This window comes from Ranitomeya variabilis, chromosome 5 (assembly GCF_051348905.1).
Source record: "Ranitomeya variabilis isolate aRanVar5 chromosome 5, aRanVar5.hap1, whole genome shotgun sequence".
Taxonomy (NCBI): Eukaryota; Metazoa; Chordata; class Amphibia; order Anura; family Dendrobatidae; genus Ranitomeya; species Ranitomeya variabilis.
Genome location: NC_135236.1, coordinates 229366539 through 229384290, shown reverse-complemented (window position 1 = coordinate 229384290; position 17752 = coordinate 229366539). Strand labels below are relative to the sequence as shown.

At 45.4% G+C, this 17752-nt stretch overlaps 1 pseudogene; it reads left to right on the top strand.

Moving 5' to 3' along the window:
• Positions 1 to 2450: 2450 nt before the first annotated feature.
• Positions 2451 to 17752, top strand: part of LOC143774947 (uncharacterized) — a 120446-nt pseudogene continuing 105144 nt past the window's right edge.

Below are 17752 nucleotides of genomic sequence, written 5' to 3'. Positions count from 1 at the left end.
TGAGAGCCATTATCCACAAATGCCGAAAACATAGAACAATGGTTAGCCTTCCCAGGAGTGGCCGTTCTACCAAAATTACCCCAATAGCCCAGTGATAACTCATCCAAAGAACTGCAGGCCTCACTTGCCTCAGTTAAGGTCAGTGTTCATGACTGCAGCATAACAAAGAGATGGATGTGCTAGGGTAGCAGAGTGTGATTTTGCTCTCTGTTTCACCCATGTAGCGACTGAGAGTACAGGCTGTAATTGTTCAGTGTAATGATATTATGACTGTGCTCACATTCAAAGGTACCCTCCTCGAATTTTCCATTGCTTTATCAATATATACATGCTTCCCTTTCCCCCAATTAGGTCTGTGTAAAGAGCACAAAGTAGCTCTTCTTTTCACTGTCATCACTTCCCTCCCCCCTGCATTCAGCTGTAACATGAGTTCCTTTCCCCCTCCCTCAAGAATGTGAACAGGTCTGGGCCATCACACTGTTCATTTTCTAAGGTTCAACAGTAGCAGAATTTGAGAAATGCATTACTGCTTATCCGAGTCACATAGCCAAGTCATGTTTGGACTCAAATGAACGCCAATGTCATGCTGAGAAAAATGATAATTTTGTCGTCCGTCTACGAGCCTCACAGATTGAGTTAGGATGGCTATGAGCTTTTAGAAGGTTTTCCATACCTTTCCAAGGGGGCGTTTCTAGCCCCTCAGTGATGTCACTAGCAGAGGGTATAAAATATGGGACCTCATTTTAGGTGTAGCTTTTTGCCCAGGAGGTCATCTAACAGAAACTCTGCAATCTGCCTGATGCATTCGGACATATTCTTTTCCTCCTCCCTGCCGCATGGCTTATCATGGAATGACATAAGACAAATGTAAGCTTATTTTCATCTTTAATCCCTTTTATTTTGTAATTGTCTGTACTGTTGTGAATTCTGCTCTTGGGCTCCCTCCGGTGGTTATAAGTGGTAGTGCTGCTGTCTCTGGATCGCAGCATTTATCAGGTGTGTCCACTTTTTGTAATTCTGACTGGGCTATTTAGTCTTGCTTGACCCTTTAGTCAGTGCCAGCTGTCCATTGTTCTTGGAGGATTCACATCCCTGCCTGGTCTCTTCTGCTTTGCTGTTCATTTCAACAAAGATAAGTTCTGGCCTTGATTTTCTGCTGTCCACATGCTCTTAGGGCACCAGATCATTATACTGTACATACTATAATTGCCTCATTTTGGTAATATCTTTTTAGATTTTTGTAAACACTGCCTATTTCTTTTTGGAGTAAAAGTTATAATATTTACTAGCTTCATTTTCATTGCTCTAAAACATACCTCCAACATCCTCTGAAGTAAATTATGCTACTGATTGTTTTGGCTCCTGACTCGCTATTAATCATAGGAATAGGAGCTGGTGGCAGCAGAGCATGCAGAGGTTGTTGGCTATAACTGGCAGTGATGGAACGGGCTTTATAAGAGCATTACCCGGCTGCGGCGGGGAATAGGTATATCACCCTCACGGCAGCATGCCCAATAGCTTGTACACGACCAAGCAGCCTTTCTGGCAGCTAATTATCCTAGGTGAAGTTCCCTAACTGACCTGAGGGTAAGGGGGGCATCAGAGAGCTGCAAGTTCCAAACTGGACCTGGGAAGTGTGACATAAATAAATCACTGAAGAAAGAACTGGGGCAACCAAACACCCTCTGGTTCATGATATATTGGGGCAAAGGTGGGATGATAAAAATATCCCCCCTGTGATTCATGACATATTGGTGTCAAAGCGGTGGGATAATAGAGCATTAGTGATCTGGTTTAAGCAATCATTTCTCTCACTAAAAACTTGCACGGTTCTTGCGAGGACCATGTGTAAAAAGTTTTGGAGAACAAGCTCAGTAGTCCTGAGATGATACAGCATGTACTTTCAATTATCCCCTCCCTTTCTCTTCGTTTTTCTATCCTATCTTTTATTTGGCAATGATGGCTGTGAAAGGAGAGCACTGGTACACCCAGCAGAATATGGACACTCTTTTGGAATATGCACGTACCACGGCCTGGACCCCCATGGAAAAATCAAGGCCCAAATGGTTACGGAACTAGTGCATTTTGAAGCGGACCAAACCTGTCCTCAGAACCCACCGGACGCAGAAGCCAGCACAGTTGGTGCTGCGGCCGAGGTCCAACCGCTGAATACCAGCCCTACTTGCAACCAGGGTAGCATGGACTGCCGCCTGCAGTTGGCTCTGCAACACTGCTCCTCAGACGATCCGGAGAGACGTCTGCAGCTTATCCTGCAATTCCAAGAGGCTGAGAGGGCCGAGCAGGAGGCGGAGAAAGCCGAGAGGGAGGCCCAAGCTCGGAGGGCCCATGAACTGCAAATGGCCCAGCTAGGGGTATTACCATCTACCACGGGGAGCAGTGAGTCCAGCAATGCTCCATCCCCTAAATCCCGGCCAGAGCACTTTCCTGTGATGGAAAAGGATGTAAACTTGGACATTTTTCTGCGGGCCTTTGAGAAAGCCTGCAGACAGTACAGGCTGCCTGTGGAAGAATGGGCCCGATACCTAACACCAGGGCTCAAAAGCAAAGCTCTGGAGGCCTTTGCTTCTCTCCCGCCAGACCAAGATGGAGACTATGAGGCCATCAACCAGGCCCTGTTAAAGAAGTACCAACTGACTCCTGAGGTGTACCGCGAAAAGTTCCAGAACCTCCAATGTGGCCCACATGACAGTTATAGTGATGTGGTGCATCGACTCAGGACCCACTTTGACCAGTGGATCCAAGGACTGTCAGCGACCACCTTTGAGCAGCTGCGAGTCCTGATGATCAAAGACCAGTTTCTACATCTTTGCCCAGCTGAGGTGCGACAGTTCGTGATGGACCAAGAGCCCAAAGACACAGATAAAGCAGCGCAGATTGCCAATGCCTATGAGGCCAACCATAAATCGGAAGTGCGGAAGCCAGTCACCGCCAGCTGGAGGGGGTAAGCCAGCAACCAACCCCAGTGCCCCTGCCAGCCGACTCACCTGAGGCCCTGTCCCCGTTGCCAGCACCAGACCTAACACCGACCTTCGCAAGTGTTTTTCCTGCAAGAAGACTGGTCATATCACCGCCAACTGTCCAAAGAAGCAGAAGAACACCCCAGCCAAGGCCCCAGGGCCTAATGCAGCAGTTATTTTGGTGGGTGGGGCGGATGGAAGGGTCTATGATAACGTGCAGCACATCACCACGGGGGGCCATGTCACTTCAGGCCTCAAGGACACCAGGGCTGAAGGAACCCTCATCCGACCCGAACTGGTGGGCCCTGAAGAGATTATTCTGGGAAAACCCTGACTGTCATCGGCATTGGGGGCATCCGCTGTCCCTTGCCGATGTCTCTGGTGTTTATAGATTCGGGTGCCGGGAGCTGGGTGAAGGAAGTGGGGTTGTCCGATAACTTTCCCACCGATGTTTTATTGGCGAATGATTTGGGGAGAATGTTTGCATATTATGTCCCTGATACTCCTACCCAATCTGATACTAAGAGTAATGTTAATGCTAATGATAACGATGGGAAATTGCATGCGTTACCTGAGAGTGATTTAACTCATACCGATGATGATGATGATGATGATGATGAAAATGTGCATGTTGTACCTGCTAACCATTTATCTCCTAATGATGATGTGTATACAGGTGCAGGACTGTTCAGCCAGGTCACTCTGTGGGGTGTAATGGCTGAGGAAACCCTAACAGGAGCAACTGATGGTGCTAAGGGAAATGGGGAGATGCATGAGAACCGTGAGGAAGGTGATGCTGTGCAACTGACCAGTGCCACAGAGGAAGGTAACTGCCCCATAGCTAGCACTGCTCCTGAGGTGATGGAGTTGGATGGGGAGGTAGAGCCCATAGCAGTGCCAGCTGATGGGTCTGTGGAAATGCCTGGGGAGACAGCCTACATAGCTGCTGTCTCCTGCAGTCAGAGTACCAGGAATGCAGATAACATTCTGCCTTCCAGACCCTCCTCAGTCACAGGGGTGACTGAACCAGAGATGGGCCCAGAGCAGGTCCCAGAGGGTTCCTGTTGGGAAGGACCCTGACATCACTTCTGGCTGCCTACAGCCAGGAGTTCCAAGCTGCTCTGCATTCAGATGCAAGCCTGGAAAACTTGAAACTCCTCGCCGAAATGCCCACCTCCATGACTGATAAGGAGAGGGTGTTCTGGGAACAAGGGAGGTTATACCAGGAGACAGTTCCCGGTCAATCCCAAAAGGAGTGGTTGAGGAAAAGACAGCTGGTCATCCCGTACCAATTCAGAGGTGAGTTGTTGCGGATTGCCCATGAGATCCCACTCACTGGACACTTGGGGATCAGCAAAACTAAGGCCCGGCTGTCTCAACACTTCTATTGGCCCAAGATGGGGACAGATGTGACAAACCACTGCCGCTCCTGTATCACCTGCCAAAGAGTGGGGAAGGCAGGGCCTGCTCATAAGGCTCTCCATAATCCCATTGCGAGTGGTAGAGGAGCCTTTCCAGAAGATCTCGGTGGACATTGTGGGCCCACTGGCCATCCCCAGCAGCTCTGGAAAGCAATACGTCCTCACTGTGGTAGACTACGCTACCCGGTACCCAGAGAGAGTGGCTCTGTTCTCAACTAGGGCGGGTAAGGTGGAGGATGCCCTGTTGGGTATCTTTTCATGGGTAGGATTTGCCAAGGAGATGCTTACTGACCAAGGGACCCAAATCATGTCTCGCCTAATGGAGGCTCTCTGTAAGAAAATGCAGATGAAGCATCTGGTATCGAGTGAGTATCACCCCCAGACCAATGGTTTGTGTGAGCGCTTCAACAGGCTCTCAAACAGATGCTAAGAATGCTGGTTGAGACCCAAGGGCATGACTGGGAGCAGTACCTCCCTCACCTGCTATTCGATTACTGAGAGGTTCTGCATGCCTCGATGGGGTTCTCCCCCTTCGAGCTCCTGTGCGGCAGGAAATTCCGGTGACCCCTTGCGTTGGTAAAGGAATCCTGGGAAGAAGAGCCGAACCCTTCTGAAATGTCCATCATGGAGTATGTCATGCACCTCTGTGACAAAATGCAGACCTTGACGCAGTTGGTGCATGACAACATGGCGCAGGCCCAGGCCGATCAGAAGCACTGGTATGACCAGAACGCCTGGGAGCAGACCTACCAGGTGGGTCAGAAGGTATGGGTAGTGGTCGCCGTACCAAAGGATAAGCTTGAGGCAGCCGGGGAAGGCCTGTATGTTGTCCACCAACAGCTCAACCCAGTCACATACGCGGTCACGCTTGACCACGCTCAGGGCAGGCGAAAGGCCTTTCACGTCAATCTGATGAAAGCTCATCACGAACGTGAAGAATGCATCGTACCGGTCTGCAACCTGCCCAAAGACGGGGAGGAAGATGCCCTCCTGGACATGCTGGCCCAAGCCAAGTCCGGTGGGTCAATCGAGGATGTGGAGGTAAGCGACTTGGTATCCGAACCCCAGTGGTTGCAGTTGCGGACCACGCTGGAACCATTCCAGGCCTTGTTCTCCAACAGACCTGGAAGGACTGAGTTAGCGGTCCACAAGGTGGACACCGGGAATCATGCCCCACTACAGCAAACACCCTATCGCATCTCCAACGAGGTGCAGCAGGTTATGCACCAGGAGATCAATAAGCGTTACAGTTACAGCTGGGGGTGATTCAGTGGTCCAAAAGCATGTGGGCCTCACCTGTAGTCCTCATGCCAAAGAAGGATCGGACCACCCAGTTCTGCGTGGACTACAGGGGGCTCAACGCCATCACAGCCTCTGACGCGCATCCAATGCCGTGCATTGAGGATCTGCTTGAGTAGTTAGCTGGCGCAAAATATTTGTCCATAATGGATCTGAGTCGGGGATACTGGCACATTCCCCTGACCCCTGAGGCACAGGAGAAGTCTGCCTTTATCACCCCCTTCGGACTGTACGAGTCCACGGTCATGCCATTGGGCATGAAAAGTGCCCCTGGCCCTGACACTTTCCAGTGGATGGTCAACCACCTGCTTCAGGGACTGGAGAAGTACGTGGTGGTGTACCTGGATGACATTGCCATCTTCAGTCTCTCCTGGGAGGAACATCTGCAGCATCTCCAGGAGGTGCTCAGGTGAATTCACCAAGCAGGCCTGACCATCAAGCCGGGAAAGTGCCAGATGGGCATGAGTGAGGTCCACTACCTCAGGCACCGGGTAGGCGGGGGCTCCATGAGGCCAGAACCCCGGAAAGTGGACACAATCGCGTCCTGGCTCAACCCACAAGACCAAGAAACAGGTGATGTCCTTCCTGGGCACTGCAGGGTACTATAGGCGCTTTATACAGAACTATAGTAGCCTGGCAAAACCCTTGACGGACTAGCTTCATTTTCCTTGATTTAAAAGGTGCCTCCAATGTCCTCTGAAGTAAATTACGCTACTGATTGGGTTGGCTCCTGACCCGCTATTAATCATAGGAATAGGAGCTGGTGGCAGCAGAGCATACTGAGTTTGTTGGGTATAGCTGGCAGTGATGGAACGGGGTTTATAAGAGTATTGCCCAGCTGTGGCGGGGAATAGGTATATCACCCTCATGGCAGCGTGCCCAATAGCTAGTACACGACTGGGCAGCCTTTCTGGCGACTAAGTATCCTAGGTGCAGTTCACTGACTGACCGCAGGGTAGGGGGGGGCGCCATAAAGCTGCAAGTTCCAAACTGGAAATGGGGAGTGTGATATAAATAAATCCCTGAAGAAAGAACTGGGGCAACCAAATACCTTTGGTTCATGACATTCAGTCTGTGTACTCTCGTGTCATTGTTTTCGGACCAACGTACCTTGACACAGTCGGTAGTTATGTACTAGAGCGGAGATCCGTAAGCCAACTAGCTATTACCCACAGGCCCTCATAGCGTGCGTGTGCATGGAGCAGAAGATAAAGGGATCTGGATCTTCAGGACAGGTAAGTATGTCATGAGCCCTTTCCCCATCTCCCTCTATTCCTTTTCTCGAGGAGGTAGCTTCCAGAGAGGGCACATGCCTTGACAAAAAAGGGAGTTATGGGTGTACCTTTCCCTCCCATACAGTGTGCATGCAGCTTTTTGGGAGAGGTCCTGTATTGTTGTGGTGTGTGTTTGTAACGTTATGTGTTTAAAGGGAACCTGTCAGCAGCATTTTACTAAGTAAAGTAAAGACAGGTCCTATTGGCGCTGTCATACTGATTAAAATGATGCCTCAGGTGAAGAAATCCATTTTGTGGATTTTCTTTAATATTTGTTGTAAGTTGCCTTGCATTCATATCTTCATGCATGGAGGTCGGCCTGCGGGCAGGGCCGGCTCCAGGTTTTCATGGGCCCTGGGCGAAAGAGTCCCGGTGGGCCCCTTTAACACATACCACAATTCATAATGCACGGATACGGCAGAGAAATATAGGTATAGTACAATGCCAAAGATTTCACTTACTTCTTACATTACATGAGTGATATCTATTGTGCATTCTACATTAGCTCAGAAACCGGACAGTATAGTCCTCTATACAGAATAATGAGCCCCATATATTGCTCCAAACAGAATAATGAGCCCAATATTATGCTCCATACAGAATAATTAGCCGCATATAATGCTCCATACAGTATAATGGGCACCACAGAGTACTTCATACAGAATGAGCCGCATATATTGCTCCATACGTAATTGACCCCATATAATGCTCCATACAGTATAGTAAGCCACATATAATTCTCCATACAGTATATGATGGGCCCCATCTATTGCTCCATATATAATGGGCCTCATATAATGCTCCATACAGTATATGATCGGCCCCATACAGTATACTGAGTCCTATATATTGCTCCATACAGAATGGGGTCCCCATATGGTGCTCCATACAGAATGGGCCCCATATAATACTCCTTACAGAATGGGTCCCATATAATGCTCCAAAAATAATTGGCCCCATAAGATGCTCCATGTTTAGTGGGCCCCATATAATGCTCCATATATAATTGGCCATATAAAATGCTCCATATATAATTAGTCCCATAAGATGCTTCATATATTATTGGCCCCATATACTGCTCCATATTGAATTGGCCACATAAGATGCTCCATATTAAATTGGCCCCATATAATGCTTCCTACAGAATTGGCTTCATAAGATGCTCCCTATATTATTGGCCCCATAAGACACTCTAGAATTAGCCCCATATAATGCTCCATATATGGGCCCCTTCTGATGGTCCCCATATATTGCTCCAAATATAAAAAAAAAAAATGAAATACTCACCTCTCGTTGCTTGACGCTGCTCTGCTCTGGACTCTTCACCGTCGGCGTCTTCCTGCTCTCTGTGCTGTGACTGCTCAGGCAGAGGGCGCGCACCGGAGACATCATCGCGCCCTCTGACCTGAAAGTCACAGTCAGAGGATGGAAGACGCTGCAGCGCTGGAATCGGGAGAGGTAAGTATCGCAAGTGCCGGGGCCCTGAGCAGGCGGGGTGGGCCCCCTGCCTGCTCAGGGCCCCGGCACTTGCCCGGGTGCTGAGGCCGGCCCTGTTAGTGGTACACCATGTTTTCCATACGGTTTTACAGTTTATGAACATGGTCAAAATAAAGCCATAGAGCAGATGAGTGGTTTTTCTGCATTAAGCAGAAATTCTCACCTTGGATGCTACCTGTCAACTGCAACTGGGCATTGTAATAACTGTCACTGCCTGGAACATTGAGGCTGTACTACAACTCCAATTCCAAAAAAGTTGAGATGCTGTGTAAAATGCAAAGAAAACAAGAATGCAATAATTTGGAAAACTCTTATAGCCATATTTTATTCATAAAAGAACTTAGAACACAAATCAGATGTTTAAAGTTAGTAATTTTTCCATTTCATTTGAAAAAAAAAATAACTTATTTAGAAATTAACAACATCAACGCACTTAAAAATGTTGGGATAGGGCCATGTCTACCATTGTGCGTCATCAGTTCTTTTTTTTATTTATAAAAAACAATCTGTAGTCTTCTAGGAAGCGAGCAGACCAAATTCTGAAGTTTTAGGAGAGTAATGTTGTTCCATTCTTGTCTAATTTAGGATTTTAGCCACTCAACAATCTTTCCCAGAGTTTTCACTTTATAATGTGCTGAATGTGTTCTGTTGGTGAAAGGTCTGGACTATAGGTGGCTAGTTCATCACCCAAACGCTTTTCCGAAGCCATGCTGCTGTGATGGATGCAGTTTATGGTTTAGCATGGTCTTGTAAAAATGTACAAGATCTTCCCTGAAATGCACATTGTCTGAATGGGAGTACATGCTGTTATAAAACCTCTATATAATGCTCCGCATTAATTGTGCCTCTCAAGATGTGTAAGCTGTCCCATGCCATAGGCACTAATGCAGCCCAATACCATCTGAGACTCAGGGTTTCAAATATGCGCTGTTACCAAGCAGAATTGTCCTTCTCCTCTAGAGTCATCAGGATATGATAAAGAATTTCACATTTTTAATTATCTGACCACAAAACAGTGTTTCATTTTGCCTCAGTACATTTTAAATGAGCTTTGGCCCAGATAAGATGTTAGCATTTCTGGATTGCGTTAATATACTGTATAGCTTATTCTTAGCATAATAGAGCTTTAACTGCTTCGAGACCGCTCACTGTATATAAACGTCGGTAACCACCGATCGACCAAACCGCTGCATGACCAGCTCTACCCTCACCTACTGTATTCTCACCCATCCCTTGTAGATTGTGAGCCTTCGCGGGCAGGGTCCTCTCTCCTACTTTACCAGTTATGACTTGTATTGTTCAAGATTATTTTACTTGTTTTTATTATGTATACCCCTCCTCACTTGTAAAGCGCCATGGAATAAATGGCGCTATAACAATAAATAAATAATAATAATAATAATAATAATAATACTTCCTGGGCTCTGTGCACCACCAATGTTTATGAGCAGCCAGTGGTCTTGCAGCACTCAGGACCTCCAGGGTCCTGTAAGCACTGCGATTTCTGTGCAGAGCAGTAGCTTTGACAGGTGAAATCATCGGGACCTGATTGGACTAGGTCCCAGATGTTAACCATTTGCTGTCTGCTAGATGCCGCGATGGTGGCATTTAGAAGATAGCAGGGGAAGAACACCACTATACTCACCTCTCTGACGCCCCCCGTGATGAGATCTGATCACATCACAGGGGATCCCTCGTTGTCCTGGCAGGCGGAGGTCATGTGATGACATTTACGTCTGCCAGCTACGGTGGCTTGTTAAAGTATGTGCACATGTTGCGGATTTGCTTGTGGAATTTTCTGCGTGGATTATCCTCTCTTGGCAGAAAACGCAGTTGAAAATCCGTGTGGATTTGATGCGTTTTTGATGCGGATTTGATGCAGATTTTGATGCTTTTTTTATGAAGATTTGTATGCGTTTTTGTAAGCTAAATAGCGATATATTATTTAACAAAAAAAAGAATTGTGATGTCATTTCCTTGTCCAACCTCTTCTTTTACATTCTCCATTGAAGAATAATGTTTACACACACAGATAGATAGAAAGATATATCTATAGATAGAAATATACTGTATATCTATAGATAGATAGATAATACCAAGCCTGATGTTTAGCAATAAACATAATAAAATGGTTCATAAAGAGTTAAATAAAGACACACACATGCACACACAATCTGCATTAGTCTCGCAACTCAATACCCGGCAATGCCGCCGGCACTTGGACCAGAGCGTTCAGCTGCGTTGAGGTGCGAGACTCATGCGAGTTTCTCACAAGTTTGACCCATTCCTTAAACGCAATATCTGTTTAATTAAAAATTTTTTTTTTTAAATGGCGTGGGGTCCCACACAATTTTCCAATCCAGAGAGGGAAAGCCAGCGACTGGGGGCCAATGTTTATAGCCTGGGAAGGGGGTAATACCCATGGAGCTTCCCAGGCTATTAATATCAGCTCACAGCTGTATACTTAACCTTTACTGGCTATTAAAATAGGGGAGCCCCCAAAAAATGATGTGGGGGTCTCCCTATAATTAATAACCAGAAAAGGCTATGCAGACAGCTGCGGGATGATATTAATAGCCTAGGAAGGAGCAATGGATATTGCCCCCGGCTACAAAAAAAAAAATAAAAAAAATCTATAAATCTTCAGCACAGCGAGTGTGAGCGAGCTGAGTGTGACCTGAGCGTAAGTGTGAACGGCGGTAAGTGTGTGACTTGTGATTCAGTGACTTTGGAATCAGGGAGTTTCCAAGGGAGGAATTGCTTCTTTTTTGGGGGGTTTAATTAATACTTTGTATTTATTTTTAATTAACGTTTCTGTGTGGTGCAATCCCCATTAGGAAATGTGCTCCACAATTGTTAATGCCATCCAGTGTACATCTTGCCACATGTATGCAGTCCTTGACCAGCCGGTCGAGGGTGCATACTGCTGTGCGAGATGTGAGCACATTGTGCATTTGGAAACCCAGATACTGGATCTAAATGTGCAGCTGGCAACACTGAGATCCATAGACAATATGGAGAGGAGTCTTCTGCTCACAGAGCAGACGCTCAATGGGATAGATGAGGAGGGGGATGGTAGGATGGAGCTGCAGGACAGTGTGGCAGTTAGCTGGGTGACAGATAGAAGGCGGGGTAGAGGGAAGAGTGCCAGGGAGGCTAGTCCTGATCTGGCACACCCCAATAAGTTTGCTAAGTTGGCAGATGAGGGGGGTGCCAGTACAGGGGTAGCACTGCTGCAGCCAGGCATGTCCTCTGAAAGCCGGAGGAGTGACTGCTCCAGTAAGGAGGGAAAAAGGAGAGCAGGGCAGGCCAGACAGGTGCTGGTAGTGGGGGACTCAATTATTAGGGGAACAGATAGGGCAATCTGTCACAAAGACAGGGATCGTCGGACGGTGTGCTGCCTACCTGGCGCTCGAGTCCGACACATCGCTGATCGGGTGGACAGATTACTGGGAGGGGCTGGTGAGGACCCAGCGGTCATGGTGCACATTGGCACAAATGACAAAGTTAGAGGTAGGTGGAAGGTCCTTAAAGATGATTTCAGGGAATTAGGCTGCAAGCTGAAAGCAAGGACCTCCAACGTGGTATTTTCCGAAATACTGCCTGTACCACGTGCCACGCCAGAGAGGCAACGGGAGATTAGGGAGGTTAATAAGTGGCTCAAGAATTGGTGTAGGAAGGAGGGGTTTGGGTTCCTGCAGAACTGGGCCGACTTCTCAGTTGGCTACAGGCTCTACGCTAGGGACGGGCTGCACCTCAATGGGGAAGGTGCAGCTGTGCTGGGGGAGAAAATGGTTAGAAGGTTGGAGGAGTGTTTAAACTAGGGATTGGGGGGGAGGGTATTCATTTTATAGGAGGGGAAGATAGTGCAGATAGAGACCTGGGCACAAATAAGGAAGTTGGGGGTGGCGGTGGCATGGGGGGTGGGGTTAGAACAGTTAGTAATTTAAGAAAGAATAGAGGTACAGAGAGTAACATCAAGTGCATGTATACTAATGCCAGAAGCCTCGCCAACAAAATGGATGAATTAGAACTAATGTTGTTGGAGCATAATTATGACATGGTGGGGATATCTGAGACGTGGCTGGATGAGAGCCATGACTGGGCTGTTAACTTGCAGGGCTATAGCCTTTTCAGAAATGACCGTACAGATAAGCGAGGGGGTGGGGTGTGTCTGTATGTAAAATCGACCTTAAAACCCATCCTGCGTGATAATATAGGTGAATCTAATGAAAATGTAGAGTCTCTGTGGGTGGAGATAAGGGGAGGGGGAAAAAATAATAAATTACTGATAGGGGTTTGTTATAAATCTCCAAAACTAATGGAAGCAATGGAGAATATCCTCGTAAAGCAAATAGATGAAGCTGCGACTCAAGGAGAAGTCATTATTATGGGGGACTTCAACTACCCTGAAATAGATTGGGGAACAGAAACCTGCAGTTCCAGCAAAGGTAATCGTTTTTTGACAACTATGAGAGACAATTACCTTTCACAACTGGTTCAGGACCCAACAAGGAGGGGGGCACTGCTAGACCTAATATTAACCAACAGGCCAGACCACATATCAAATATAAGGGTTGGGGATCACTTGGGGAATAGTGATCACAAAATAATAAGTTTTCATGTAACCTTTAATAAGATGGGTAGTAGGGGGGTGACAAGGACACTAAACTTTAGGAGGGCAAATTTCCAACGGATGAGAGAGGATCTTGGTGCAATTAACTGGGACGATATCCTGAGACACAAAAATACACAAAGAAAATGGGAGACATTTATTAGCATCCTGGATAGGACCTGTGCACAGTATATACCGTATGGGAATAAACATACTAGAAATAGGAGGAAACCAATATGGCTAAATAGAGCTGTAAGGGGCGCAATAAGGGACAAAAAGAAAGCATTTAGAGAATTAAAGGAAGTAGGTAGTGAGGAGGCATTAAATAAATACAGAAAATTAAATACATTCTGTAAAAAGCAAATCAAGGCAGCAAAGATTGAGACAGAGAGACTCATTGCCAGAGAGAGTAAAAATAATCCCAAAATATTCTTTAACTATATAAATAGTAAGAAACTAAAAAATGACAGTGTTGGCCCCCTTAAAAATAGTCTGGGTGAAATGGTGGATGAGGATGAGGAAAAAGCCAATATGCTAAATGACTTTTTTTCATCAGTATTTACAAAAGAAAATCCCATGGCAGACAAAATGACTAGTGATAAAAATTCCCCATTAAATGTCACCTGCTTAACCCAGCAGGAAGTACAGCGGCGTCTAAAAATAACTAAAATTGACAAATCTCCGGGCCCGGATGGGATACACCCCCGAGTACTGCAGGAACTAAGTACAGTCATTGATAGACCATTATTTTTAATCTTTAAAGACTCCATAATAACAGGGTCTGTACCACAGGACTGGCGTATAGCAAATGTGGTGCCAATATTCAAAAAAGGGGCAAAAACTGAACTCGGTAATTATAGGCCAGTAAGTTTAACCTCTACTGTGGGTAAAATCCTGGAGGGCATTCTAAGGGATGCTATGCTGGAGTATCTGAAGAGGAATAACCTCATGACCCAGTATCAGCACGGGTTTACTAGGGACCGTTCATGTCAGACTAATTTGATCAGCTTCTATGAAGAGGTAAGTTCAGGACTGGACCAAGGGAACCCAGTGGACGTAGTATATATGGACTTTTCCAAAGCTTTTGATACGGTGCCACACAAAAGGTTGTTACATAAAATGAGAGTAATGGGGATAGGGGAAAATATGTGTAAGTGGGTTGAGAGCTGGCTCAGGGATAGGAAACAAAGGGTGGTTATTAATGGAGCACACTCGGACTGGGTCACGGTTAGCAGTGGGGTACCACAGGGGTCAGTATTGGGCCCTCTTCTTTTTAACATATTTATTAATGACCTTGTAGGGGGCATTCAGAGTAGAATTTCAATATTTGCAGATGACACTAAACTCTGCAGGGTAATCAATACAGGGGAGGACAGTTTTATATTACAGGATGATTTATGTAAACTAGAAGCTTGGGCTGATAAATGGCAAATGAGCTTTAATGGGGATAAATGTAAGGTCATGCACTTGGGTAGAAGTAATAAGATGTATAACTATGTGCTTAATTCTAAAACTCTGGGCAAAACCGTCAATGAAAAAGACCTGGGTATATGGGTGGATGACAAACTCATATTCAGTGGCCAGTGTCAGGCAGCTGCTACAAAGGCAAATAAAATAATGGGATGTATTAAAAGAGGCATAGATGCTCATGAGGAGAACATAATTTTACCTCTATACAAGTCACTAGTTCGACCACACTTAGAATACTGTGCACAGTTCTGGTCTCCGGTGTATAAGATAGACATAGCTGAACTGGAGCGGGTGCAGAGAAGAGCGACCAAGGTTATTAGAGGACTGGGGGGTCTGCAATACCAAGATAGGTTATTACACTTGGGGCTATTTAGTTTGGAAAAACGAAGACTAAGGGGTGATCTTATGTTAATGTATAAATATATGAGGGGACAGTACAAAGACCTTTCTGATGATCTTTTTAATCATAGACCTGAGACAGGGACAAGGGGGCATCCTCTACGTCTGGAGGAAAGAAGGTTTAAGCATAATAACAGACGCGGATTCTTTACTGTAAGAGCAGTGAGACTATGGAACTCTCTGCTGTATGATGTTGTAATGAGTGATTCATTACTTAAATTTAAAAGGGGACTGGATACCTTTCTGGAAAAGTATAATGTTACAGGGTATATACACTAGATTCCTTGATAAGGCGTTGATCCAGGGAACTAGTCTGATTGCCGTATGTGGAGTCGGGAAGGAATTTTTTTCCCCATGGTGGAGTTACTCTTTGCCACATGGGTTTTTTTTGCCTTCCCCTGGATCAACATGTTAGGGCATGTTAGGTTAGGCTGTGGGTTGAACTAGATGGACTTACAGTCTTCCTTCAACCTTAATAACTATGTAACTATGTAACAAACACCAGCTCTCAGCTGCCCCACAAATGGCACATCTCTAAGATGCACCAATTCCTGCACTTAGCCTCTCTCTTCCCACTTGCCCTGTAGAGGTGGCAAGTGGGGTAATAGTTGTGAGGTTAATGACACCTTTGTTTTGTAAGGTGACATCAAGCCAACAGCTTAGTAATGGAGAAGTGTCAATAAGACATCTATCCATTACTAATCCTATAGTTGTTACTTGTCAAATAAAGACACAGCCAGAATAAAGTCTTTTAATGAAATAAAACACCACACAGTTTACCATATTTATTATACACCTAATTCCTGCGACACCCTCGTTCTCCTGAAAAAAATAAAATAATAAGCCAACACAAATACTCCCTGTTCTGATGTAATCCATTTAATAACCACTGTCCCACGACGATATCCCATGTAGAGCTGTCACATTGGAGGATGTGACCGCTCTACAGGGACCTCTGATGATACACTGTTGTCTGCTGTCACATAGAACAGTGACAGCATTGGCCAATGATGAGATAGTAGTCACATCATCCGGCTACTGTGTTGAATATTAGAAAAAATATATATACCCATACAGTACATACTTACCAAACAGCTAATCCCCTACGCCCTCGATCGCCTGCAAAAAAATAAAATAATAATCCAACCCAATACTCCCTGTTCTGATGTAATCCATTTAATAACAACTGTCCCACGACGATCTCCTGTGTAGAGCTGTCACATCGGGAGATGTGACCGCTCTACAGGGGCCTCCGATGATACACTGATCGGAGATAATACTCCGTGGTCTCACTTTATGGCACTACAGCTGCGTGAGAAATATCTCACGCAGCAGTGCCGCAAGTGACAGGACGAACTCCGGAGATGGAAGTTTAATTCTCCGGCAGGACTTGTCACCTGTCCACACTGCCAAAAGTACTAATACCTGGTTTAAAAAAACCCAGTATCACTGTGCTTGATTGGCCAGCAAACTCATCTGACCCTAACCCTGAGGAGAATCTATGGGGCATTGGAGGAAGATGAGAGACACCAGACCCAACAATACAGATGAGCCTAAGGCTGCTATCAAAGCAACCTGAGCTTTCATAACACCTCAGCAGTGCCACAGGCTGATCGCTTTCATGCCGCGCCGCATTGATGCAGTAACTGATGCAAAAGGAGCCCTGACCAAGTATTGAGTGGATTTACTGAACATAAATTTCAGTAGGACAATATTTTGAATGTTAAAAACACTTTTTCAAGCTGGTGTTATAAAGTATTCTAATTTACTGAGATAATGACTTTTGAGTTTTCATTGGCTGTAAGCCATAATCATCAATATAAACAGAATTAAACACTTGAAATCACTCTATTTGTAATTAATGACTCTATCTAATACATGAGTTTCACTTTATGTATTGAAAAACTGAAATAAATTAACTTTTTGATGATATTCTAATTTTGTGAGGTGCACCTGTATACTGCAAGATTATCATGAACGAGTTTTCCAAAGAACTCTCGTTCATGATATTCTGGCAATGTACCGTAAATAGACTGTCGATCCCCAGGTGAAGCAGCAAAATGCTCACTCATCAGGTGACATGATTTTTAAAGCAAGTTCTCGCTGTACAGAGCAATGGCAGTCTATGTGCACTGAACATCGGAAATATGGTCTACCCGTATAAACTTGCAATCCACTGTCCGCCGATCAGCAAACAAGTAGTTGGTCTACGGTCCTTAAGTTCCACACATCAGCTAATGTACAGTATATGGATCCCAAGCCATGATGCAGATGTGACAGTTTTATCTGAAGGATGTTTCAATCGGAGATTATCCACACATTTTTAAACAGAAGAAGACATCCAGTTGCATTTTAACTTGCATTGTCTTCTAGAAGCCATCACCCTTCATTATGTTTCAGCTCAGCGTGATTACATTAGCTGCTTTGTCTCACAACATTTTACATGAAAGCCAGTGATCAGCTGATGAGCTGTGACTTCTGGGATTCATTTCTCTTGTAACAGTTAAAATGTTTGTAGCATTACATGAATAACCAAAATGAATATCCACCCATACAATGCATGGACGGAGCGCTCACAGAGATCTTCTTTTATATTCTATTTACCTTCTCAGATCCTTTTCACACTTCCATCAAAGAAACTATGATAGATATTAAAAATGCATTATTAATCTTTTTGTAACAAACCCTGACAGATCCTGTTGTAACCCATTCCATTATTCTTTCTATAGTATCACAAACAATGAAACATATCTCTTATCATTGTATTATTATATAGCAAAGTCAGTAATGTATTTTCAT